Source organism: Salvia splendens, chromosome 4, assembly GCF_004379255.2.
Source record: "Salvia splendens isolate huo1 chromosome 4, SspV2, whole genome shotgun sequence".
Taxonomy (NCBI): Eukaryota; Viridiplantae; Streptophyta; class Magnoliopsida; order Lamiales; family Lamiaceae; genus Salvia; species Salvia splendens.
Window position 1 is genome coordinate 25,843,624 of NC_056035.1, and position 24,725 is coordinate 25,868,348.

At 43.5% G+C, this 24,725-nt stretch overlaps 2 long non-coding RNA genes across 2 annotated transcripts; both read right to left on the bottom strand.

Annotated features, from left to right (window-relative positions):
* Window positions 1-11,551: 11,551 nt before the first annotated feature.
* LOC121799064 lies at window positions 11,552-13,407 on the bottom strand. Its single transcript, XR_006050140.1, has 2 exons — window positions 11,881-13,407; window positions 11,552-11,795 (listed from the first exon to the last, which is right to left on the bottom strand). It is a non-coding gene; the product is annotated as an uncharacterized LOC121799064 (long non-coding RNA).
* Window positions 13,408-22,159: 8,752 nt separating this feature from the next.
* Window positions 22,160-24,029, bottom strand: LOC121801372. The gene is made up of 2 exons (XR_006050586.1): window positions 22,489-24,029; window positions 22,160-22,403 (listed from the first exon to the last, which is right to left on the bottom strand). It is a non-coding gene; the product is annotated as an uncharacterized LOC121801372 (long non-coding RNA).
* Window positions 24,030-24,725: the final 696 nt, after the last annotated feature.

A 24,725-nucleotide genomic window follows, 5' to 3' on the forward strand; every position in this document is an offset into this window, starting at 1 on the left:
TTATCTAGCTGCAAAAATCAGATTCTCTTTCCAGTTTAAACCAAAGACTTCTCTGCAATGTTAGCAAACTCATGTTTACAAAATGTTCTGAAGCACCTCTCGGCAGCAGGTAGTTTAGGTTAAGTTTAAGCTCATGTTTAGAGTTCAAGTTTCCCACTTTAGTATTTAGGTCCATGTTCAAGTGCTTAATGCATGGTGGCTAACACCAACCCCATGTCGTAGAAACGATCTCGAGTAGGTCCCTAGTCTCTGTGGTTCGACCCCGCTCTTGCCACTTATACGTTGTAATATTAGTTGCAAAAGTGGGAAACTATAAATCTTGTTGAAGGAGGGACACGTGCACACGACACACGTGCAAAATTCCTGTCTTCAAATGGCGCCATTGCCGGGGACTACGATGTTATCTACTTGATTTTGTTTCTATGACACTATAAATAGCTTTTGACTTTCTTTAATTTTCTGTTTTTGATCGTTTTCTTTTGTTTAGGAAGTGCTTCTTATCCAAGGTGTTTCAAAGGTTGAAAAGACCATGACTAGAATGAAGAAGGAAAGCTCTCCAATCACATGTGGCTCAATGAAGCCTATGGGGTGAACAAGTCCAAGGAGTTTTCTTGTTTTCCATTTTATGTTCATTGGTTGGATTTATATAGTATTTGGATATTTTATAAGCTCATTTTGTAAATACTTTTAGTCAATTTTTTATTTCTTGTGAATATTTTTCTATGAAAATAAAAAAATAATTAAAATTTAGAAATTTACAAAAGATTTTCGGTTTTTGTAAATACATCTTTCTAACTAAGTGTACTTCAAATTTTATTCTTAAAAAATCCATAAAAACTATAAAACTAAAAATAAAAAAAAGAAAAGAAATGTCAGGACTCTTGTTTGTATGTACCTTTTTTTTCAAAAGTTTGCTTTAGTAAGTTTTCTTTGATCCTTTATTCTGGTTTGGGCAACTGTTTGTATCTAGGATAATGTGTGCTTACAAATTGGAAATAACCATGACAGAGGAGAAGAAAGAAGCATGGAAATCTTAAGTGGCTGAAAGAAGCATTTGGAGAGCACAAGTCCAGGAAGTTTCTCTCATCTTTCTCATTTTGTGGTTATACTTATTTTATACATTGATCTTTAGATATAAAGTCTAGTTTGTAAATATTTTCCTTGATTTTCGTTCAGTAAAAAGGACTTTCTTAGAAAATCCAAAAACATTTAACAAACATGAAAAACAACAAAAAGATTTTGATGTTTTTTGTAAATACCTTAATCAGTTAGGTTTATTTCTTAAAAAAACATTGAAAAACTAAAAAAACTGCAAAACATGTTTGTATATATTTTGATTTAGCTTAGTTTGTTTTAGTAAGTTTTCTTAAAAAGAAAAAAGCCAAAAACAGAATGAGTGTATTTCTTGATTGTTTTGCTAGCCTATACAAGTTGAGTTTGAATCCCTCTTGAATTGAGGTTACTAAGTAAAACATGTCTAAACAAAGTAGGCTACACAAAGCATTCAAGTTTCTTGTAAATACTTTTTTTCCTTTTCTACCTTAGTTAGTTTTGGGGTTATTGAGGAATGTGCTTAATTGTGTGAGAATTTGCAAGGGAAATAGAGTTTTCGGCAAGGACAAATTTCAGTTTTGGGCTTATTCTTTTACCAAAATTTTGTTTCCCTTTGTAATTTCAGATTTTTCCCCACTAACTTTAGAGTTATTTCGGTTTGCACTAATCCCTCTTATCTTCTCTTCTCTTCTCTTCTCTATGTTACAATGTTGTGGAGTGAAAATGCCAAAAGAGTAGAAGAAGGAGATCAAATGAGAGGGTTGTCTTGGATAAGAAAAATTGAGGTGCAGAGGAGTAAGATGATAAAGCAGAAGTTGGAGGAGGAGAAATCCACCAAGGCAGCAGAGGAGCCAGCTAAATCTAAAGAGGACCAGCAGACCGCGGCCTCTAGCCAGCTGACTCCGAACCAGCTACCTCCGAGCCAAGAGAGAGAGCCCATACCTGACCCTAGACCACACTTCCTGAGGATGGTGTGATTAAAATGGCTGCAACAGCACAGCAGGCTGCCCACTCAAGGAAAAGAGGTTGAACTTCCCAATCCATGATATGCCTAAGACAAAACGTGCAGAAGCTACCCTGCCTAGCGCACCCGGTGACCGCCTTCCCTTTCTTTTATTTTATGTTTTGTCTATTGGTCAATGTTTGGAGTTTTCTTCCACACTAAGCCCTAACTTGCTGACAAGCAAGTAAGGCCTTAGTGTGAGGAGGGCCTTTGTGTCTTTGTGTTTTTTAGTTGTTTGTTTATTTTGTGTGTATTTGCCTGGTTGTTTTAGTAGCAAGTCGAGCATGCCCTAAGTGTACCTACCTGATTCTCCCCACTTTCAGAGATGAATAATTTATGCTTTTGTTTGGTGAGTTCAGTTTTAATTACATGATTCTGGTTAACTGATTTAAGAACGATAGAATATTGAATTTGAGTTGGATGGATGCCACATAATGTGAGATTTGAGCCTTGATGATATACACTCTCTAATTTCTTCCGAGTGACTTTGTTTTCATTGATTCTTTATATGGTGTGGTCAATATTTGAAAGGCATAGAGGACATTTAGGATAGCCACTTTGAGCCTTATTTTCTTTGATTATCTACCTTGGTATCTTATCCATAGTGAGCCATTTTGAAGCTTGAAACCTATTCTTTCTCATGAGTCAGAAGATTTCCAACCTAAGCTTCATTTTAGACTTCATTTTGGCTTCCATCAGCATATCGTTTTGCACTTACTAGAATCCATCTTGTACACATGTTTATGGTCCAAGTTAAATGCAATGCTTCGAGCTTATGAAACAAAAGAGGGAGAATCAATGAAGAAAAACGGAGAAGGAAAGTACCAATGCAAAGAAAAAAAATGAAACTGAATGAAGAATGAAAAAAAGGGAGCAGAATGAAGAAAGAGAATGAGAAGGAAAGAAAGAAGAAAAGACAATGAGAAGGAAAGAAATTGAAGTTGTGAAGTGGAAGGCAATAGTCAAAATGCCAGTGCAAAGTTAGAATAAAATAGAGAAACTAAACAAGAAAAGAAGTCAAACAGAAATAAGAAGAGGAATGAAAAAGAAAAAGCAGAATGAAGAAAGAAAATTAGAAGAGAAGAAAAGAAAGAATGGGAGAAGGTAGAAATGATGGAGATAGAAAATGAAGATAAGAAGCTGACACCCCTCACTTAAAGCATGCAATGCATTATTTATTTTATCTGAAACACATTGTAAGTGCTTGATGGTTTTTGGTAAGTGCAACTTCTAATTTGCAAATGCATGATGTGATTTTCATTTCTTAAAGCATAGGACCCCTAGGCTATTACCTACACATCTATTAACCCCAGAGCCCCATTATGTCCAAAATGAAAGTCCCTATTGAGCTACAAGGTTTGACCACATCTTATTGAGATGAAATGCTTATTCTTTTGTTGAGTGAAAATTCCAAAATGAGAGTTGTAAGTTGAGTGAACCAGAACATCCGACTCAAGTTTAATTGTCTTGACTTTTTGATAATTAGAGTCATGTGTTGAGATTGGATTGAATGACTTTTTTTATGGGATCTTAGGATTGTGGGAGAATCTGTAGAAGATGACCAATGGGTTGCTTGACTTGTTTCGTATGCCTTAGTTTGTTTTCTTTGTTTATTTTCTTATGTTTCTTTTTTCTCGTTGTGTGTTTGTTTTGTTAGTTAGTTGAGGGGTGGTCATGTGCAACAAATACTTGCTCTTATCCTTTTCTTTTTTCTACATGCTTGAGGACAAGCATATTTCTAGTGTGAGGAGGTTTGATCGCTCGTATTTGTTGCACTTTATTTTAGATCATTTTTAGCTTAAATTGGATTTAATATACACTTTTTGTATGTTTTGGTGTAGAAAATGAGAGAAATAGAAGTGGAGGCATAGGAGAGCAATGATAGCTAAATGTGGAGCAAAAAAGCATGAAAAGGACAAATCAAGAGGCTAAATTGTAATTACTAAAAGATGGAGGGTGAGAAGAGTATATTGGAGAAAAATAATTTGACCTAGCTAAGAAATCAGCCGCCACATATAAGAAGAGAGAGAGGGGATTCACCCTACACATTCACAAGGCTGCTCAATTTTATACGACAATGGAGAGGGAATTTAGGGATAATGGTTGAAGATCACCAAATTCACTACTCTCTCGAGCTCTCTCTTTAAAGCTGAAGGAGCACGGCTGCTGTTGAAGATTTAGCTGCTACACTATTTTATTGCTTTATTTTGTTTCTTTGCATATACTGCTGCATTGGGATTATTTTCCAAAATTCTACACTTTAATTTAATTTCCATAGTTTTAATGCTCTATTATTTTGGATGATTGTTGAATGTTCTGATACACTACATATATTCAATCGTGTAGTTGATATGCTGAGATTTCGTTGTAGCATTTCTCTAGTCAGCTTAATAGCCTTTGGAGTCTAAATATTGTGTTGAATTGTTCTTGATTTACATTCCCATATGCAATGCTTTCTTTTAATCAGTAGTTTGACCTTAATATATTAGTGGCCATCTTTGGAAAAGTAGATAAGTTTTATGTAGTATTTTGTATTCTGTTTGTTAGGTCCACGTAGGTGTTAATTTGCTTCCAAGTCCTCAAACTAATTGGCTTTTAGTTAAAAATGTCTACTGCTCTAGTTTCAAAAGTAAGAGTTAGCTTTTATGTTTTAATTTAGAGCACAAAATGCAGTTTTGAATTTTACTTTAAATTCACGTAATTCAAGTGAAAGTCAAGTTTTGTTGTTGGCCTTGTTTTCCCAATTATTGTTGGAGCTTGAAACTATAGTTCTCATGGCAGTTCTTGGCAGATGGTTAGTTATAGGTAGAACTTTAACTTCCCAATTTTATTTTATTTTTAGACAAACGCATTCCTGGCGGAGGGTTAGGCGGACCCCCAACCCGTTCATTCCATAAAAACAAGTTGGTTACAAGACTGCCCAAAAAGGGGTCGGAGATTTCAAAATATGCTACAATTACATCAGAAACGAAATGCCTAACATGATGTTCTTGAGAGTACGCAAAGGGCTCCGAGGACTGAGTCACCTGAATACTCTAAACGCTACTCCTAGCCAACCTTCCGGAGATTCCCTTATTGTCTTCCTTGTTCAGCCCATCGAGTTTGGAAGCGGAAGTTAGGTATTCCATTTGCCTCCATCTCAACCAAGGCTTTCAGCCTAGTCGGTGCTGTGTACTGGTCGAAGACTCTCAGACCTTGCCCCTCCAGTCCCTGCTCTGCGAGGAAGTCTGCTGGCTTGTTTCCTTCTCTCGCAATGTAGGATATTTTGGTGTTGAATTCTTTGATCAGATGCTTGACACGACAGATGGTGTGTCTAATCTCTGCTGGGCCAAGTTCATCCCTTGTTATCATTTGAACGATAGTTATCGCGTCCGTTTCCATCCAAATATTCTCTCCATGTCTGCTTGCAAATTTGATACCTAGCTCGAATGCTTTCAGTTCAGCTTCCAGGCTAGAGGCTGCTTGGACGGCATCACAGAAAGCTGTGATCATTTTGCCTTTCGAGTCGCGGACAATTCCTCCCCCTCCTGCCTTATTTCTTGAAGATGAGTACGCACCGTCCGTGTTTACTTTGATCCAATTATCCATAGGGGCCACCCAGGAAACTCTGGCTGCTCGAATGATTTTCTCTTTTGGTCTGCGTCCAGCCAGCAAGTGGTGTTGGACCCGCACCCCTCTCCAGTGCTCAGAGTTCAAGACACCTCCAGATATGATGCGATCTAGTTGCTGATTTATCCGCCATATAATGTGTCCCGAGCTGAACTTAGCCTCTCCAAAGGTGCAATCGTTTCTTTCCAACCAAAGGAACCACATAATCAGACAGGGGAGGACGGAGCTGATGTGTAAATGGTCGTGCCCGGGGTACGCAGACCACCATTGTCGCATTCTCTGAGTAATGATCCTCACCTCTCCCCCTACGTTGGGTGTGTTACTGAACCATTTCCCATAAAAGGTCCATAGGAGCTGTGCCGCCTCACTTTCGAGGAACAGATGTTCGACGGACTCAACCTTTGCTGCTTTGCAGCATCTACATTTGGATGCCAATTGCATCATCCTCCATTGGATCTTTGTATCCACCGGTATGCGATTGGCCACCAGCCGCCACACGAAGATGGACATGGAGGGTGTTAGAGCCTTGCTCCAGACGTGTTTATATAAGCTGTCAATCGGCGGATGGTTTCGAGCTAGTTGCCAGGCTGATGCCGAGGTGAAGTTACCGTTCCCAGTAAGATTCCACCGGCCAGTATCCTTATCCATCCTATAGAACGAGGTCTCCAAAATTTTCCTTAGGACTGATGTCGGGCATCCCCTCTGCTCAAGAAAGGATCCGAGTTTTTCTTGATCCCAGCTATCCCCTCTCCAGAAACTACACACCAATAGATTGCCATCCGAAGGCTCCGTGTTCACCAGATCCCGTAGCGGGGTTTCCTCGAGCCAAATATCTTCTAGAAAGCTGATTTTTCCTTCCCCCAGAGACCACCGCATGAAGGGTTGGATTTTCTTTCCGGCTTGAAATATACGTCTCTAGATAGGGCTATGTCTGCGAGACATAGAGACCACCGGTGGCGTAGAACGAAAACCGTATTTGGCGTACATAAATTGTGCCCAGAGAGACTCTCCTTCGCGAAACCTCCACCAAAGTTTATAACTGAAGGCCTGAACGATGTCATGGAACCTCCGAATGCCCAGCCCTCCTTTTGCGCAAGGTCTGCAACAGTCTAACCATTTGATCCAGTGAGTTTTCCTAGATTCATTTGAAGAGCCCCATAAGAACCTTGCTAGGATTTGTTCCATGCGGTGGAGAGCCGAGGCGGTTGGTTCTAGGACTTGGAAAACATGGAGAGGTATGGACTTGAGCGTAATTTTAATGAGCATGAGCCTACCTCCAAAGGATAAGTGTCTGTGGGACCATGAGAGTACTCGGCTCGAAATTTTGTCTCTGATAAACCAGAAGAGCTCATTCTTTTTTGCCCCCCTGTACAGAGGAACGCCAAGGTAAAGGAAAGGAAATGAACCCCTACTAAAACCTCCATTCCTCTGAATGGAGGTTGCCCATGCCGAGTTTTTATCATGCACATAAAAGCTGCTCTTAGCTGCATTGATTTTTTGGCCCGAGACTTCTTCGTAGTGTTTGATACATTGTTCAAGTTTGGTTTGTGCCGCATCGCTCGCCTGTGTAAAGACCAAAATATCATCTGCATACGAGAGGTGCGATATGCTGATGCAGTTCCTCCCTGTACCATATCTCATCTCCTTGTTGCCTATTATGAGTTTGTCTAGCAGCCGAGAGAAGTAGTCCGCTGCGAGCACAAAGAGGTCGGGTGATAATGGGCCGCCTTGTCTGAGTCCCCGCGATGATTGAAAGAAGCCTCCTGGGCTCCCGTTAATTAAGACAGAGAACCAGCATGAGCTGATACAACGCTTGATCAGATCGATCCATTTCTCCGGAAAGCCCATGTTATGCATGGCTTTCAACAGGAAGGCCCATTGCACTCGATCGTAGGCTTTTGCCATGTCAAGTTTGACCGCGACATTAGGTGATGGGTGATTTCTATGGATGTCGTGTATTAATTCATGAGCAAGGAGGGCATTATCGCTGATGAGTCTGCCTCGGATTAATCCGCTCTGGTTCGGGGAAATGATCTTTGGGAGTAGTGGAGCCAGCCTTGATTCCAGAATTTTTGAGATAATTTTATTCGTTACGTTACACAGGCTGATTGGTCTGTAGTCCGACCATGTTTCTGGTTTATCTTTTTTTGGAAGGAGGATAAGCATTGTTGACGTAAAACCTGTCGGCATGTTGGACCCCTCAAAGAAGCTTAAGACTGTCTCATGCACGTCCATTCCTACTATGTTCCAGCACGTTTGAAAGAAAAGGGATGAGAAGCCATCCGGCCCAGGTGTGCTATAGGCGTCGATGTTCCACACAGCCGTTTTAACCTCCTCCAACGTTGGGGCTGCACATAACGCCTCCAAGTTAGTGTCTTCCGGTAGTTTCTGGAGTATTGAAAAATCAGGTTGAGCTGCGGCCTCTCCTTTCGAGGATAGAAGATTCTTAAAAAAGGCCGTTGCCGATGCTCTAATTTCTCCCTCCTCGCTGATTTCTCTGCTCCCTTCCTTGATTCAATGAATACGAGATTTTATCCATTTTTGTTTTACCCATCCATGAAAGAATTTTGTGTTTCTCTCACCCTCCACTACCCATTTGATAGCTGCTTTTTGTTTCCAAAACTCTTCTTCCATTCGAACTTTCAAGATATATTCTGCCAAGCTCTTGTTCATTCTTTCTCGGTTCTCAGCTGAAGGATCCGCATCAAACCTTGCTTGCCCCTGGCTGCTCTACGTTCTGCTTGCCTGAGGTTCTCAAAGAGATCGCCAAAGATTTCTTTGTTCCAACTTTTCAGCGCTCCTTTAACTCTAGTCAGCTTCAATTGGAGATTAAGCATTCCATTGTATCCGGTGTCCGCGACCCACACCTCTGCAATGTGTTGCATGAATTTGTGGTGTTTGGTCCACATGTTTTGGAACCTAAAAGAAGAGCGATGGACATAGCCAGATATGTTACAACGAATAAGCAAAGGGCCATGATCGGAGGATACCCGAGGTAGATGAGTAACTCTTATGGATTGGAACAGATTTGTCCTTCCTTCTCCGAGTAGTATTATGTCGAGTCTTTCTCTAAGCGAGCTCCTGGCCCAGGTGAATTTTGGTCCGTCGAATCCGGGATCCAACAGTTCTCAATCTTCGATTGTTTCTACAAAGTCTAGAATTTCCCTGTATCTGCCAGTAGTTCCCCCTTGTCTCTCCGTTTCCGATGTCAAGGTGTTGAAGTCTCCCCCCACCATCCAAGGCAAGCCATCCATTTCCCCTGCCAACTCTCGAAGTTTACTCCACAGAGGATATTTTCCTCATCGTGTGCACTTGCCATATGCTACCGATATATAGCATTGTGATGGCCATTGCCGGGACGTAGCTCGGACGTGAAGCAGCTGTTCCGAGTCATCCAAAATTTCAATATTCACCTCTTCTTGAGATAGGATCCAAATCTGCCCGTTAGTGTTGTTGCCCCTAAAGACTAACCCCAGCTTTTTATCAAGAGCGTTGGGTTGAGGTGGGACCAGAGGTTCGATAATAGCCAAAACGGACAATCTGTATGTTTTAATCAGGTGTTTAAGCGTGCTCAGGGTGCCTGCAATCCCGACCCCCCGGGCATTCCAAATCATGATGTTGCTCGACATGGAGAGACTATAGTAGCTGACCTGAGGACATCAACCTCAGTTTCTTCTGTTCGGTATCATCAAGTGACTCGAAAGCATCTGGCCTCTCAACCAGCTTATCTCTTTCTGGTAGGTTGTTGATTCTTTCCAGATAGATGCCCCCTGTGTCCATGTCTTCTGAAATAATTTCAGAGTTCATGATCTCCTCAAAAGACTCAACATAGAAGCCACCATTTTCCCGCTGATAGGCGTAGTTAGGTGTAGACTGAGGTTGCTGTGTTCTCCACAATAGAGCAAATCCCCTGGTATTTTGCTCTTCCCTCGCCCCTTCGACTACATTCCTAATTGCTCGTGGTGAAAGCGAACATTGTCTTGTCTTGTCCTGGGGCTGCTTGTCTGAGTTTCGATGCGGTGAGGTCGAGGTTTTCCTGTTTTGTTTCCCCTTTTTCCTCACAATCAACTGGAATCCCTCCTCCTCCAAATTACTCTGTCTCTTATGCTTGACGAAGGGCATTCAATTTCGGGACTCGTTTGAGCCGGTACCGTGATAGCTTCCAATATGTCAAACGGATTGGGCGAAACGATCGGCTGCGGCTGAGCTTCTGTCTGCCTCGCAGCTCTTTGATAGGCTCCATAGTTACCCTTTTTGGGCTGCCGATTCCACCCCACTTTCCTTTCAGCTTGTGCTCTTGTGTAGTCTTTCCTTTCCGGTTTGTTGCCATTCCCTTTCGCATAACATATCTCTCTAAAATGACCAACATGCCTACAATCTTCACAATAAAGAGGAATTCTATCCCATGATACCTTTTGACGGACTTCCCTCCCCGCTAGAATCAGAATGATCTCTTCAATAGGTTTTTTTGAGATGTCTATATCTACACATATGCGCGCGAATTAGAGTCGCGATTGGTTAGCTGTTGCCCGATCCACTTGTATAGGGTTCCCCATAAGCTTCCCAATCGCAAAGAGGGCAGAATGTTCATAGAGATGTATCGGCAGTCCGATCAGATTGCACCAAACGGCGGCAATGGGACATTCAAAGAAGGGGTCGAATTCTGTTGTCCACTTGAATACACGCATAGGATGTCTATCAATGTACCACACAGGTGCCCCACTCGGGCCATTCAGCATTCTACCATAATCTGCCAATTTTGTGAATTGGATAATGATGTGTTTCGCATTTAAATATTTCCAAGAGAAGCCACCGGAGAACTTGATGTTGCCTAAAGCCTTTTGAATATGAAAAGCAGTGGGGATTGAATGTGAGAATTTACCAACCACTGTATACCCCAGTCTCTTTGTTAGGAATTCGGTATCGGCCGTCGTGAAAGAAATCATGGGGATTCCTTCGGTCTCTCCAGCCTCTCCTAACGGTTTGAGCTTGTCCGGATCAAAGGCCAAGTGCTCCGCCACCAGCGGCTTCGCGGCGGATGGGTTGAGGCCAGAGATAAGTTCGTTGTTGTTTCTGTTCGACCATGCATTGAATGGTCTTGACTTTTCATTGCCATTCATCCCTCTGTTTTTGTCATTTGTTTCCAGTGGAAGCCTAGTCGGGTTGCCATCTAGATCCATGCTCTGGACATTGGTGTCACGTTCATCTTGCTCAGCATCAATATCTTTATGATTATCCTTGATAGAACTGGATCGAGGGGTTGCAGGGCCTTTTCCCTTAAGCGGAGGGAAGCTGATCTCATAGTCGGGCTGCCCTCCCTGTTCTCTGGGCTAACTATGTCACTGGGGTTTCGGTGAGGTCTCCTCGGCGGTTGGAGTGGCTGTGCAGCATCTAGTTCCCTAGCTGAGTCGGCTTCTAGGTCTCCTCGAAGGTGATGCTGGTCAAGATGTGTCACTGTTGAACTTTCCATATTAGGTGAGAGAGGTTGTTGACTTTCTAAAAGTCCACCTTTGCATGTCCTCCCTCCTCACTTTGTTTGTAACCAGCTTTTGGGGATACGATCTTTGTCTTCTTGTTCAGACTGGCAACTGTCAAAAAAGTACTTTTCTCTTTCGCTTCCTTGGAGACCGGTGCCGGAACTTGGTCGACAACTGCCGATGAAGATGGGATGATTGCAAGATGTTCCTCTAGTTGGTACGTACTACAATTTACTTCCAGCATCAGCATATCCGTCTTCTCGGCGTCAATGACGGCCTCCGCTTCCACATCTTCTTCTAGGCAGTCCACGAATGCCTCTTCTTCCACTTCTTTTTTTTCAGGAATGCCTTCACAGTATAATAGCCGAGACTTAGATTTCTCGGGAGTTATGAAATAAAATACTAGAACTTTTTAAAGTATGATGGAGTATTTTTATTGCTTGAAAAGGAGTACAGTTACATTTTTTTCAGAATCTCAAACTAAAATTACAAACTTTGACGATGAAAATAAAAGTCGAGCTACACTATTACATTTAGAAATTCCTAAGGGCTACTTTGGCCTTCGTCACCGGGCCGTCTCGGCCCCAGATCTTCAAACGAGCCGGGAGGGCGAGACCACGAGGGAAGACAGCCTCGTTGGCCAGCCGCAGCTCCTGCCAAAGCGCACGAAAAGAGAATTAGTTGCATGAAATAAAGACAACTAAAATCAAGTGTTAAAAGGGGAATGGGTAGCCTTACCTTTCCCAAAGAAAAGAGGAAGGCTTGGTCGAAAGGGGCTAGTCCAGCCAGCTCACTGCGCAGCGGCAGGTGCACCGCACCCAGCCCAATAGCCCTGCCTAGCAACTGCCCCTGCAAGAACTTTTCAGCAGCTTATCAAGTAGTGTTATACTCCTGCAAATCAGTTAAAGGCGCTGCAATAAAACAAAGGGGAGCAAAGGGATCTCTGTAGCAGGATACAATGGAGAGAGCAGCCCCATTTAATCCACGAGTACGCCCCATAAGCCACCGAAATCAGTTACAAAAGGAACTGGAGGGCCAGAGTACTTGTACTGGAATGCCACAAACAGATCAGCTGCTTTGTGCAGCCTAAGGGCCAGTAACAGCACACACCACAGCCTTGCAGGCTTTCAGTTACACCTCCCCTCTATATAAGGGATAAGCCCTCAGCCTCTTCCTCCCTTTCCCATCTCCACAAATCAATTGTAATACAGTAAGGCTTAGAGTGGGAGAGAGCGAAGCAGCGAGAGGGAGTAAAGGGGATCAAAGCCGAGAGTAAGGGACAACAAGATACGCAGCAGCGAAGGTAAAACCTCCTTCGAACTCTTCTTAAACCCATGTCATCATGTAGGCATCACAAGCATGCTAGGATACCGTAATTAGAACTCAGACACGGTAATCAAAACATAATCGGTTGAACATAGTAAATCTACCGTAAGAACATAGGGAGAAGGAGAACTTAGCTTCTGCCAAATAGAACCCATAACATAAGCTAAGTAATAAACGAAAGAAGGCTTAGCTTTAGGGGTTGTCGGAGATGGCGGTGACGACGGAAGGGCGCCGGCGGAGGGAACCGCGGCCGAGTTCCAGCTCAATGTCGGGATTCCAGCCGAGCTAAGGCGTTGACGGAAGGGAGCGCGATGGTGTCAGAGGTCTGGCCGAGAAAACGACGCCCGCTCCTCTGCAACCACAGCGCCGAGAAACAAGGGAGGCGGCAGACGGATGTGTCGGCAGTGTTGGGGGCTAGACCGCGAGTCTAGATCAACGGGAGAAGATCCGCTGTAGTAGGTCACACAGCCGCGATGTCGGCTGGAGACGAAGGGCCGACCGCGACGGTGACGGGCAACGACGACGAACGACACGATCAGCGCCTCCACCAAACAACAGCAGCTACTCACCGAGTCGGGTGCAGAGGCGGCGGTGCATCAGAGAGGGCGAGACCCCTGGTCACCGATCGTCCTTCACGAAGGCAGCAGAGACGGCTTCCACTGGAACGAGGGGACCGTCCAACAGAGGCCGATCGACGGCGATGGGGGCTGGTGTGTTTGCTGCCTAAACGCGGCGGAACAGGAGAGCGGGCAGCGGCGGCTGTTTGGGCCGGAGAAGAGGACGACGACGCATGCAGCAGCGCCGCTCACCAGCGACGTTTCCGTCGAGACGGTGATTTCCGCCGGAGAGGCCACGAGAAAGAGGATTGAGGTGCCACTGGGTTGTTTTCTCAATTTGGAATCCAATTTGGGGGAGAAAGAAATTAGAAGATGGGAGAGAGAGAGGTCTCGACGGTTTTTAGAGAGATGAAAATTGGGCCATGCCTAATTTATTCCCCTTGGGCTTGATTTAATTAAGAAAGAGTGGTTAAGCTGGGCCAAGATTAAATAGCCTGGGCCAGAATAATTAATCTCTATGGGCCTAAGAATTTATTTCTGGAATAAAATTTCCTGAGCCACGGAAGAAGAGAAATTATAAGCCGTGTTGAAATAATTTTCGATAATTAATTAAAGCGGACTTTAATTGTCAGAATGTATTTTTTAAAAATACTTAAGATGATCTGGGAAATAATTATACCCGAACGGGGCAGCCGGTTTCAGAAAAAATTAAATTGCCGATTTAATTAAAGATTTAAGACTTCTAAATATAGAAAGAAGGAAGTAAAATAATAAGCACACGCTTAGGCATGCATACATGCAAGATAAACAATTATATATATTTTTTTAAAGCCTAATTTAAGTATATTAAATTTTGTATAGGAACGTCGTCGCTCGACGAGTAATCTCAAGACAGGAAAGCACCGTTTTGCAAGAATTTAAGCAATTAAGGTGGGTTTTCTTTCTCTTCTTTCTTTAAAGCGTGTTTATGAGAAAAACATGATTATTTGAATGAGTTGTCATGCCATGTTTTGTTTTGTGATTGCCTATCTGGTAAATCGAATTCGGGTCCCGGTAGGTCAGTAAATCCTACTCGGACTAGTGTACACTTAGGGACCGTGAGCTAGCAAGTTGGCCGGTCCGTGGGTCGTGAGCTAGAAGGTTGGCCGGCCCAGTGGTCGTGGAATGTGGCCACATTCCCGATTCACGCAGCTGATATGGCATATCATCAGAAGTTTAAATGACTGCAGTCTATTTTCAGAAAGAAATAACAGATTTTAGTGACCGGGTTAGATTTTCAGTAAAACCCCGCGTTCACTCAGCTTGGCTGACAACTAAAAGAAAACAGTTTTCGGCATAAGCCCACTGAGTGCATCAAGTACTCAGCCCTGCATATTGTTTTTCTTAATGTGCAGGTTGATCGTTGTCGAAGCCGAGGAGGTGTTGGGACAGAAGACCAAATAAGTAGGAAGGTAGTGGGTGTAGTATGTCTTCATACATATTACATCTGTCTTGGTACTCTTCCGTTGCGCAAATTTAAAACTTTCATTTAGCAAAGACAATTTCCCATAACTACTCTGATTCAGCATGAATTGTACCCTCAACACACTTCAGACAATATTTATTTTGATATAAGCATTTTATGACGAGTTGAGACAGTTTCAGTATGTTTTAGTCGCGGTAAAGCTACACTTTCTTTGACTAGGGAGATGTGGTCGTGACAGAGTGGTATCAGAGCACTTTTCTTTCGCTCTGACCCAAGAACCCTCCTTCTAAGCCTCAGTCCAGAAAAGATAGTACTAGGCTAGAAGATGAACAGAATGTTAAGTACAAGATCCCAACACCTCAGCTCGACACGATCAACTGCAGCAGAAACAGGGGTCGACGCCCGCTCGTCCAGAAAAGAATTTTTTTTTTAAAGAAAGAAAAATATTTTTCCATTTAAGAATGAAAATGAATTTCATGGGATTTTCAAAAAAAAAAGAATTTTCACAGCCCTTTATGGGAACGAAAATGTTTATTTGAGATTTTTGCAAGATGCAACGTGATAGCTGATACTTTGCATGAGATATGCTTAAAGTATCTGTGACTTATGAGCTTGACATGAATGTATAAGTGTCATGTGGACTATATATGCGAACCTAGAGTGCTTTAGAGAAGTACCTTAGGTGGGACATATAGAGCCAAGTACTAGCAGAACGAGAATTTTTACCGCCTTCCAGGGTGATGAGACCAATTAACACCCATCAGTTTGGGTAAGCTTCTAATTCCAAGGAATTATGAGAAAGAAAAGACGAACCAGAAAATACTATTGTACTACCAATAGACAGCAATTAAAGGAAGTCCATTCCTTTGAACACACAGATAGCATACATATATATATGTATACTAGACGATGAACCAAGAAGTTCCTAATGTCTTTATAAGGACCAAGTCATAACGAAAATAGTGTGCTCTCTAGCCTGTTCGGAAGATGCACCCCTACACGGAAAGAGATCGTACCCACGATCTAGTGAAGCAATCTAATCTGGAGTAATAGGCCCAAGTGGCTACGTGACCCAAAAATGATACTTATAGCATGCTATGAAACACGATGGAGAATGCAATGTTTACAAGAACCAGTGTTCTAAGTTATCGAGAACGATACGAAAGTATGACCTCCAGCTGCAGTTATCAGTTTAACAGCACGAGAAACCCCATCTTGGAATGCATGGTTTCCTAGAACACAGTTATAATGTCCGAGCTCCACAAGAACATACAAAGGAGTGTCACATAACTAGAACCGATGATTATAATCAATAGTACTTACTTGGATTCCCAAAGAGATCCCTTCTAAGAGTCCTCTCAAAGGACAGTACCCCGTCTATTCAGACTTTAGCTTGACTCGCAAGTAACATGTCAGTATTCCTTTTCCTATGCGAGATTTGACTCATTTCCAGTTTATGGACTGCAGTCCTTTGACTCATCGTTCATAAAGAGTAAAGTTTGACTGTGTAAACTCCGGTCATAAATTCTAAAGTTGCTTTTATCTATTACCTTCAGAATAAGCTTATTTTTTCAGACATCGTCTATGGTGACTTCTGATTGACTCACGTTTTACAAATAGTACGCCACCTTCATTTTTTTCACGAAGGCAGTGACCCAGTTTCAGTTCCCAAATTTGGGATACTTCTATGTTTCAAGCATCGCTATTTGTTGATTGTCCCCTTTGAGCTACAATATAGGGGATCCATATCCCGATTTCTTGGACTCGTGCAATGAAATTTCATTCTTATGATGCTTACAGTTCCGCCCAGAATGGTCGCGCCTTTTAATATTTTCTCAGCGCATTTCATATTGTGTTGGCACTCTTGTTCACCTCCCTATTTTGAAACTGTGTTGTAGCAATATTTTTCCTACAGAGGTGAAATTATTCCATCTCAGTTCCAATACATGCATTATTCCTAGTCTCAGAATTTTTCTGCAGTTTGAAGTTAGGGCAAGCATATTGTACCTTTCCCTAACGAGTTTGGCCTAGCTGTTTTTCTGAATAGTTCATTTCAGTGTATTGCCTTAATGAACCTATGAAATCATTGATGTGATTTTGTTATTCCATATCAAGATGCCTTTCAAGCATGACCAATGTTCCTTCATTGCAATCGCCTACGTTTCTAAATTTTTCGCGGTTGATCATTTTAGGCGGTGACATGTTTGAACCACTATCCTTGATGCTCAGATTCTTTCCATTTGATTGGACAATTGTACTATCCTATTTGCCATCTTACTGTGGAAATTACAGTTAGTCCATTTCCATCCAGTTTTCATGACCTCTCTCATGATTATTTCTAGCTCCCACCAGGGGTGAGCCTCAACTTCTATGAGTTCATTTGAAACCAGTTGAGCCCGTAGTTCTTTGAATGGACAAGATAAGCTCCATTGAACTCAGTACTTGCCTTCAAGGGCGAATATCAATGAAAATTCATATGAGTTGAACAAGAGATGTTGTTCTTGTCCAATTGGGTATTCGGGAGCCCTACAGATTTTCAGTCATACTTCTTCTGTGTGATATTAGTTCATATCCAAGTTAAGACTATTAGATTAATCATCGAGTTATTAATACGAAACTATCAGGAAAGGCATAGTCTTAGTTTCTTTCAGATACGCATGACAAACACGTCTCCATGGAGACGCGTGCAAAAAAAGGATGCACCAACCAGAAGCGTCGCATAACCGACGACACAAAGCATTAAATATTTCACGTTTACGTACCGCTTGTAACAAGCTGGTAGAAGATCGAATATTATGTTATGTGGAGAAGTAACTAGCCTTGAGAGGAGAGACGTCAAGGAATATACAAGGTTTAAATGACGTTCGATGACGTAAAAGACCTATACATATGTGTATAACTGTTGATCGATCGAAATGCTTATCCCGAGTAGGATAAGTAAGCCACCAGAACAAAGACTCAACCATGAGTATGTAATGAAAGCCATGGAGAAAATGCAAGCACTTCCGTAGCTTATGTTTGACGAAGCAAATCCCATCAGCAAGAGGGATTCGCCTGAGAGGTGTCCAGGAAAAGCTAAAGCTGGAGAGACATTCGGGGAGAGGAACGCGTGATAGCATCGCTACCCTCATCATCCCCACTATGAAAGAAAGAATCGAAATTCTTCTTTAAAGAGTTATCGCAAGAGAAACCGATTTAGAGCCCCATAATATAGAGCAAGGGCAAACGTTAGCATTAAAACGCGAATAAGTATTCTACGATATGCCACGCCCCAAGTAAGCGGCCAGAGAGGAGCTGTCGATAGAGTTTTGTGTTAATCTAGACACGAGATCTAGATCACTTTGGAAAGTCATGCTAGATTATTTCACCATGAATAGCTCAGTCGAACCAAAAGAACATGGAGACAGTAGCGTTGGGAGAAAGAAGCCAACACCTCCACATGCACAGATCCAGTATTCAAGGTTTAACACGAGTGGAATAAAGTATGTGCTAAATCATGACAAAGAATCGCGGTAAACACAAAAGCATCTTGAAAACGATGAAAGTAGACTACCTCAACTAAGCGAGAGGTTACAAGGTCATTAGGCCAGCTCAATGACTACGATTACGATCGATACAAGCATTTGAGAACTTAGTATCTGACGATGAAATCTAAAACGAGGAATGGCTTCATCAGCCAGACGAAATGAAACGTCTAATGGACGACTTGAATCAGTCATATTATCTCAGTCACCAGATAGAATGGCGCTTAAGGAAACAAACAGAACTTAAGACCCAGTTACAAGAATAAGTAAACATGGGTTCATCCGACCCAATGTATCGCTTTTGGGCGCACCAGTACTCTTCATGAAGAAGAAAGATGTAACTTTGCGAATGTGTGTCGACTAACGAGAGCTGAACAAGTTAACCCTCAAGAAGGAGTACCTTTACCAAGAATCGACGACCTCTTCGACCAGCTGCGAGGAGGTGGTGTATTCTCGAGGATGCACTTGAGGACCACCTTAGAGACGTTAAGAGCCGAGAAACTCTATGCTAAGTTTAGCAAGTGTGAGTTCTGGCTTAACGAAGTGAGTTTCCTTGGACACATAGTGACAGCAGAAGGGATCCGAGTGGACCCCGCTAAAGTTGAAGCCGTGCAACGTTGGCAGTCACCAGCGACACCCAATGAAATTCGGAGTTTCCTAGGACTGGCAGGATACTACCGAAGATTTATTGAAGGATTTTCTAAAATAGCAAGGACGATGACACAACAACTCAAGAAAGGAGTTAAAGTCAATTGGACCCCAGAATGCGAAGCAAGCTTCCAGTTGCTAAAGGAAAAGTTGACCACAGCGCCAGTTCTAGCCGAGCCAGAAGCGGGAGTCGACTATGTGGTGTATACAGATGCATCGAAGGTCGGACTCGGGTGCGTGCTGATGCAGAAGGGCAAGGTGATAGCATATGCGTCACGCCAGTTGAGGCCGCACGAGTTGAACTACCCAACGCACGACTTGGAATTAGCAGCGGTGGTAGCAGATGCCTTGAGCAGAAAGACTGCACCTCAAATGGCTACTTTACTCACCCAGGAGGAAGAGCTTATCTCGGAATTTGCCAAGATGCGACTGGAAATAGTAAGAGACCCGGAGACAGTGGACAGCAGAATTTCCACCTTGGTCATAGAACCAGATTTAAGAGCCAGAATCATCGACGCCCAGAGACGCGATGAGGCCCTAGAAAAGGTTCGTCTCATAGTGGGGTCTGGAACAGGAGATAGTTACCGCGAAGAGGCGGATAACGCTCTCACTTTGAAGGAAGACTATGCGTACCCAACGATGATGCGCTTAGGAATGAGATCATGAGTGAAGCTCATGAGACGCCCTACACTGCCCATCCTGGAAGTACGAAGTTATATCAGGACTTGAAGAAGCAATTTTGGTGGGATGACATGAAGAGAAGCATAGCCTCGTTTGTAGAATGATGCCTGGTTTGCCAGCAAGTGAAGGCTTTACATCAACGCCCCTATGGGAAGTTGCAGCCTCTCGAGATTCCAGAATGGAAATGGGAGCATATAGCAATGGATTTTGTGACAGGATTGCCAAAATCACAGCGAGGAAACACTGCCATCTGGGTAATTATAGATCGCCTCACCAAAAGTGCTCACTTCATACCAATTCGTATCACATACGGATCATACAAGTTGGCACAAATTTATGTGCAAGAGATCGTGCGCCTGCATAGCGTGCCAGTAACGATCACCTCAGATCGAGATTCAAGATTTACTTCTAGATTTTGGATGAGCCTACAACGAGAGTTAGGCACTCGGTTGAATTTCAGCACAGCATTCCATCCACAGACGGACGGACAGTCCGAAAGGACGATTCAGACACTGGAAGACATGTTAAGAGCCGTAGTGCTTGACCGTGGAGTAAGCTGGGAGACAGTACTTCCACTTATAGAGTTTGCTTACAACAACAGTTACCAGGCAACTATTGATATGGCCCCGTATGAGGCACTCTATGGAAAAAAGTGTAGATCACCACTTTACTGGGATGAAGTTGGTGAGAGAAGGATTCTCGGACCAGACATGGTAGAGGAAATGATAGAAATCGTTCGACAGATCCGAGGAAGAATCAAAGAAGCTCAAGATAGACAGAAGTCCTATGCAGATGCTCGCAGAACGGATCTACAGTTCAAAGCAGGGGACAAGGTTTTTCTGAAAGTGTCCCCATCGAAAGGGATAACCAGATTTGGCGTCAGGGGCAAACTGAAACCGCGTTTTATCGGACCTTACGAGATCCTAGAAACAGTCGGCCCTGTGGCGTACAGATTAGCGCTTCTGCCCAGCTTCGGGAATGTTCACAATGTGTTTCATGTATCACAGTTGAGAAAATATGTGTTTGACCCCAAACACATAGTACACCAAGAAGAGATGGTGTTAGAACCAGATTTGAGCTATGAAGAAAAGCCAGAAGCAATTCTGGACAGAAAAGTTAAAGAGTTGAGGAATAAAAATATTGTAACAGTGAAAGTCCTATGGAAGCATCACGGCCGCGAGGAGGCGACGTGGGAGCTCGAGGACCAGATGAAAGAGAAGTACCCACAACTTTCTACCTAACCGAGACAAAATTTCGGGACGAAATTTTTGTTAAGGGGGGTAGAATGTAATAGCCGAGACTTAGATTTCTCGGGAGTTATGAAATAAAATACTAGAACTTTTTAAAGTATGATGGAGTATTTTTATTGCTTGAAAAGGAGTACAGTTACATTTTTTTAGAATCTCAAACTAAAATTACAAACTTTGACGACGAAAATAAAAGTCGAGCTACACTATTACATTTAGAAATTCCTAAGGGCTACTTTGGCCTTCGTCACCGGGCCGTCTCGGCCCCAGATCTTCAAACGAGCCGGCATTCCGATCAGATTGCACCAAACGGCGGCAATGGGACATTCAAAGAAGGGGTCGAATTCTGTTGTCCACTTGAATACACGCATAGGATGTCTATCAATGTACCACACAGGTGCCCCACTCGGGCCATTCAGCATTCTACCATAATCTGCCAATTTTGTGAATTGGATAATGATGTGTTTCGCATTTAAATATTTCCAAGAGAAGCCACCGGAGAACTTGATGTTGCCTAAAGCCTTTTGAATATGAAAAGCAGTGGGGATTGAATGTGAGAATTTACCAACCACTGTATACCCCAGTCTCTTTGTTAGGAATTCGGTATCGGCCGTCGTGAAAGAAATCATGGGGATTCCTTCGGTCTCTCCAGCCTCTCCTAACGGTTTGAGCTTGTCCGGATCAAAGGCCAAGTGCTCCGCCACCAGCGGCTTCGCGGCGGATGGGTTGAGGCCAGAGATAAGTTCGTTGTTGTTTCTGTTCGACCATGCATTGAATGGTCTTGACTTTTCATTGCCATTCATCCCTCTGTTTTTGTCATTTGTTTCCAGTGGAAGCCTAGTCGGGTTGCCATCTAGATCCATGCTCTGGACATTGGTGTCACGTTCATCTTGCTCAGCATCAATATCTTTATGATTATCCTTGATAGAACTGGATCGAGGGGTTGCAGGGCCTTTTCCCTTAAGCGGAGGGAAGCTGATCTCATAGTCGGGCTGCCCTCCCTGTTCTCTGGGCTAACTATGTCACTGGGGTTTCGGTGAGGTCTCCTCGGCGGTTGGAGTGGCTGTGCAGCATCTAGTTCCCTAGCTGAGTCGGCTTCTAGGTCTCCTCGAAGGTGATGCTGGTCAAGATGTGTCACTGTTGAACTTTCCATATTAGGTGAGAGAGGTTGTTGACTTTCTAAAAGTCCACCTTTGCATGTCCTCCCTCCTCACTTTGTTTGTAACCAGCTTTTGGGGATACGATCTTTGTCTTCTTGTTCAGACTGGCAACTGTCAAAAAAGTACTTTTCTCTTTCGCTTCCTTGGAGACCGGTGCCGGAACTTGGTCGACAACTGCCGATGAAGATGGGATGATTGCAAGATGTTCCTCTAGTTGGTACGTACTACAATTTACTTCCAGCATCAGCATATCCGTCTTCTCGGCGTCAATGACGGCCTCCGCTTCCACATCTTCTTCTAGGCAGTCCACGAATGCCTCTTCTTCCACTTCTTTTTTTTCAGGAATGCCTTCACAGTGTAATAGCCGAGACTTAGATTTCTCGGGAGTTATGAAATAAAATACTAGAACTTTTTAAAGTATGATGGAGTATTTTTATTGCTTGAAAAGGAGTACAGTTACATTTTTTTCAGAATCTCAAACTAAAATTACAAACTTTGACGACGAAAATAAAAGTCGAGCTACACTATTACATTTAGAAATTCCTAAGGGCTACTTTGGCCTTCGTCACCGGGCCGTCTCGGCCCCAGATCTTCAAACGAGCCGGGAGGGCGAGACCACGAGGGAAGACAGCCTCGTTGGCCAGCCGCAGCTCCTGCCAAAGCGCACGAAAAGAGAATTAGATGCATGAAATAAAGACAACTAAAATCAAGTGTTAAAAGGGGAATGGGTAGCCTTACCTTTCCCAAAGAAAAGAGGAAGGCTTGGTCGAAAGGGGCAAGTCCAGCCAGCTCACTGCGCAGCGGCAGGGGCACCGCACCCAGCCCAATAGCCCTGCCTAGCAACTGCCCCTGCAAGAACTTTTCAGCAGCTTATCAAGTAGTGTTATACTCCTGCAAATCAGTTAAAGGCGCTGCAATAAAACAAAGGGGAGCAAAGGGATCTCTGTAGCAGGATACAATGGAGAGAGCAGCCCCATTTAATCCACGAGTACGCCCCATAAGCCACCGAAATCAGTTACAAAAGGAACTGGAGGGCCAGAGTACTTGCACTGGAATGCCACAAACAGATCAGCTGCTTTGTGCAGCCTAAGGGCCAGTAACAGCACACACCACAGCCTTGCAGGCTTTCAGTTACACCTCCCCTCTATATAAGGGATAAGCCCTCAGCCTCTTCCTCCCTTTCCCATCTCCACAAATCAATTGTAATACAGTGAGGCTTAGAGTGGGAGAGAGCGAAGCAGCGAGAGGGAGTAAAGGGGATCAAAGCCGAGAGTAAGGGACAACAAGATACGCAGCAGCGAAGGTAAAACCTCCTTCGAACTCTTCTTAAACCCATGTCATCATGTAGGCATCACAAGCATGCTAGGATACCGTAATTAGAACTCAGACACGGTAATCAAAACATAATCGGTTGAACATAGTAAATCTACCGTAAGAACATAGGGAGAAGGAGAACTTAGCTTCTGCCAAATAGAACCCATAACATAAGCTAAGTAATAAACGAAAGAAGGCTTAGCTTTAGGGGTTGTCGGAGATGGCGGTGACGACGGAAGGGCGCCGGCGGAGGGAACCGCGGCCGAGTTCCAGCTCAATGTCGGGATTCCAGCCGAGCTAAGGCGTTGACGGAAGGGAGCGCGATGGTGTCAGAGGTCTGGCCGAGAAAACGACGCCCGCTCCTCTGCAACCACAGCGCCGAGAAACAAGGGAGGCGGCAGACGGATGTGTCGGCAGTGTTGGGGGCTAGACCCCGAGTCTAGATCAACGGGAGAAGATCCGCTGTAGTAGGTCACACAGCCGCGATGTCGGCTGGAGACGAAGGGCCGACCGCGACGGTGACGGGCAACGACGACGAACGACACGATCAGCGCCTCCACCAAACAACAGCAGCTACTCGCCGAGTCGGGTGCAGAGGTGGCGGTGCATAAGAGAGGGCGAGACCCCTGGTCACCGATCGTCCTTCACGAAGGCAGCAGAGACGGCTTCCACTGGAACGAGGGGACCGTCCAACAGAGGCCGATCGACGGCGATGGGGGCTGGTGTGTTTGCTGCCTAAACGCGGCGGAACAGGAGAGCGGGCAGCGGCGGCTGTTTGGGCCGGAGAAGAGGACGGCGACGCATGCAGCAGCGCCGCTCACCAGCGACGTTTCCGTCGAGACGGCGATTTCCGCCGGAGAGGCCACGAGAAAGAGGATTGAGGTGCCACTGGGTTGTTTTCTCAATTTGGAATCCAATTTGGGGGAGAAAGAAATTAGAAGATGGGAGAGAGAGAGGTCTCGACGGTTTTTAGAGAGATGAAAATTGGGCCATGGCTAATTTATTCCCCTTGGGCTTGATTTAATTAAGAAAGAGTGGTTAAGCTGGGCCAAGATTAAATAGCCTGGGCCAGAATAATTAATCTCTATGGGCCTAAGAATTTATTTCTGGAATAAAATTTCCTGAGCCACGGAAGAAGAGAAATTATAAGCCGTGTTGAAATAATTTTCGATAATTAATTAAAGCGGACTTTAATTGTCAGAATGTATTTTTTAAAAATACTTAAGATGATCTGGGAAATAATTATACCCGAACGGGGCAGCCGGTTTCAGAACAAATTAAATTGCCGATTTAATTAAAGATTTAAGACTTCTAAATATAGAAAGAAGGAAGTAAAATAATAAGCACACGATTAGGCATGCATACATGCAAGATAAACAATTATATATATTTTTTTAAAGCCTAATTTAAGTATATTAAATTTTGTAAAGGAACGTCGTCGCTCGACGAGTAATCTCAGGACAGGAAAGCACCGTTTTGCAAGAATTTAAGCAATTAAGGTGGGTTTTCTTTCTCTTCTTTCTTTAAAGCGTGTTTATGAGAAAAACATGATTATTTGAATGAGTTGTCATGCCATGTTTTGTTTTGTGATTGTCTATCTGGTAAATCGAATTCGGGTCCCGGTAGGTCAGTAAATCCTACTCGGACTAGTGTACACTTAG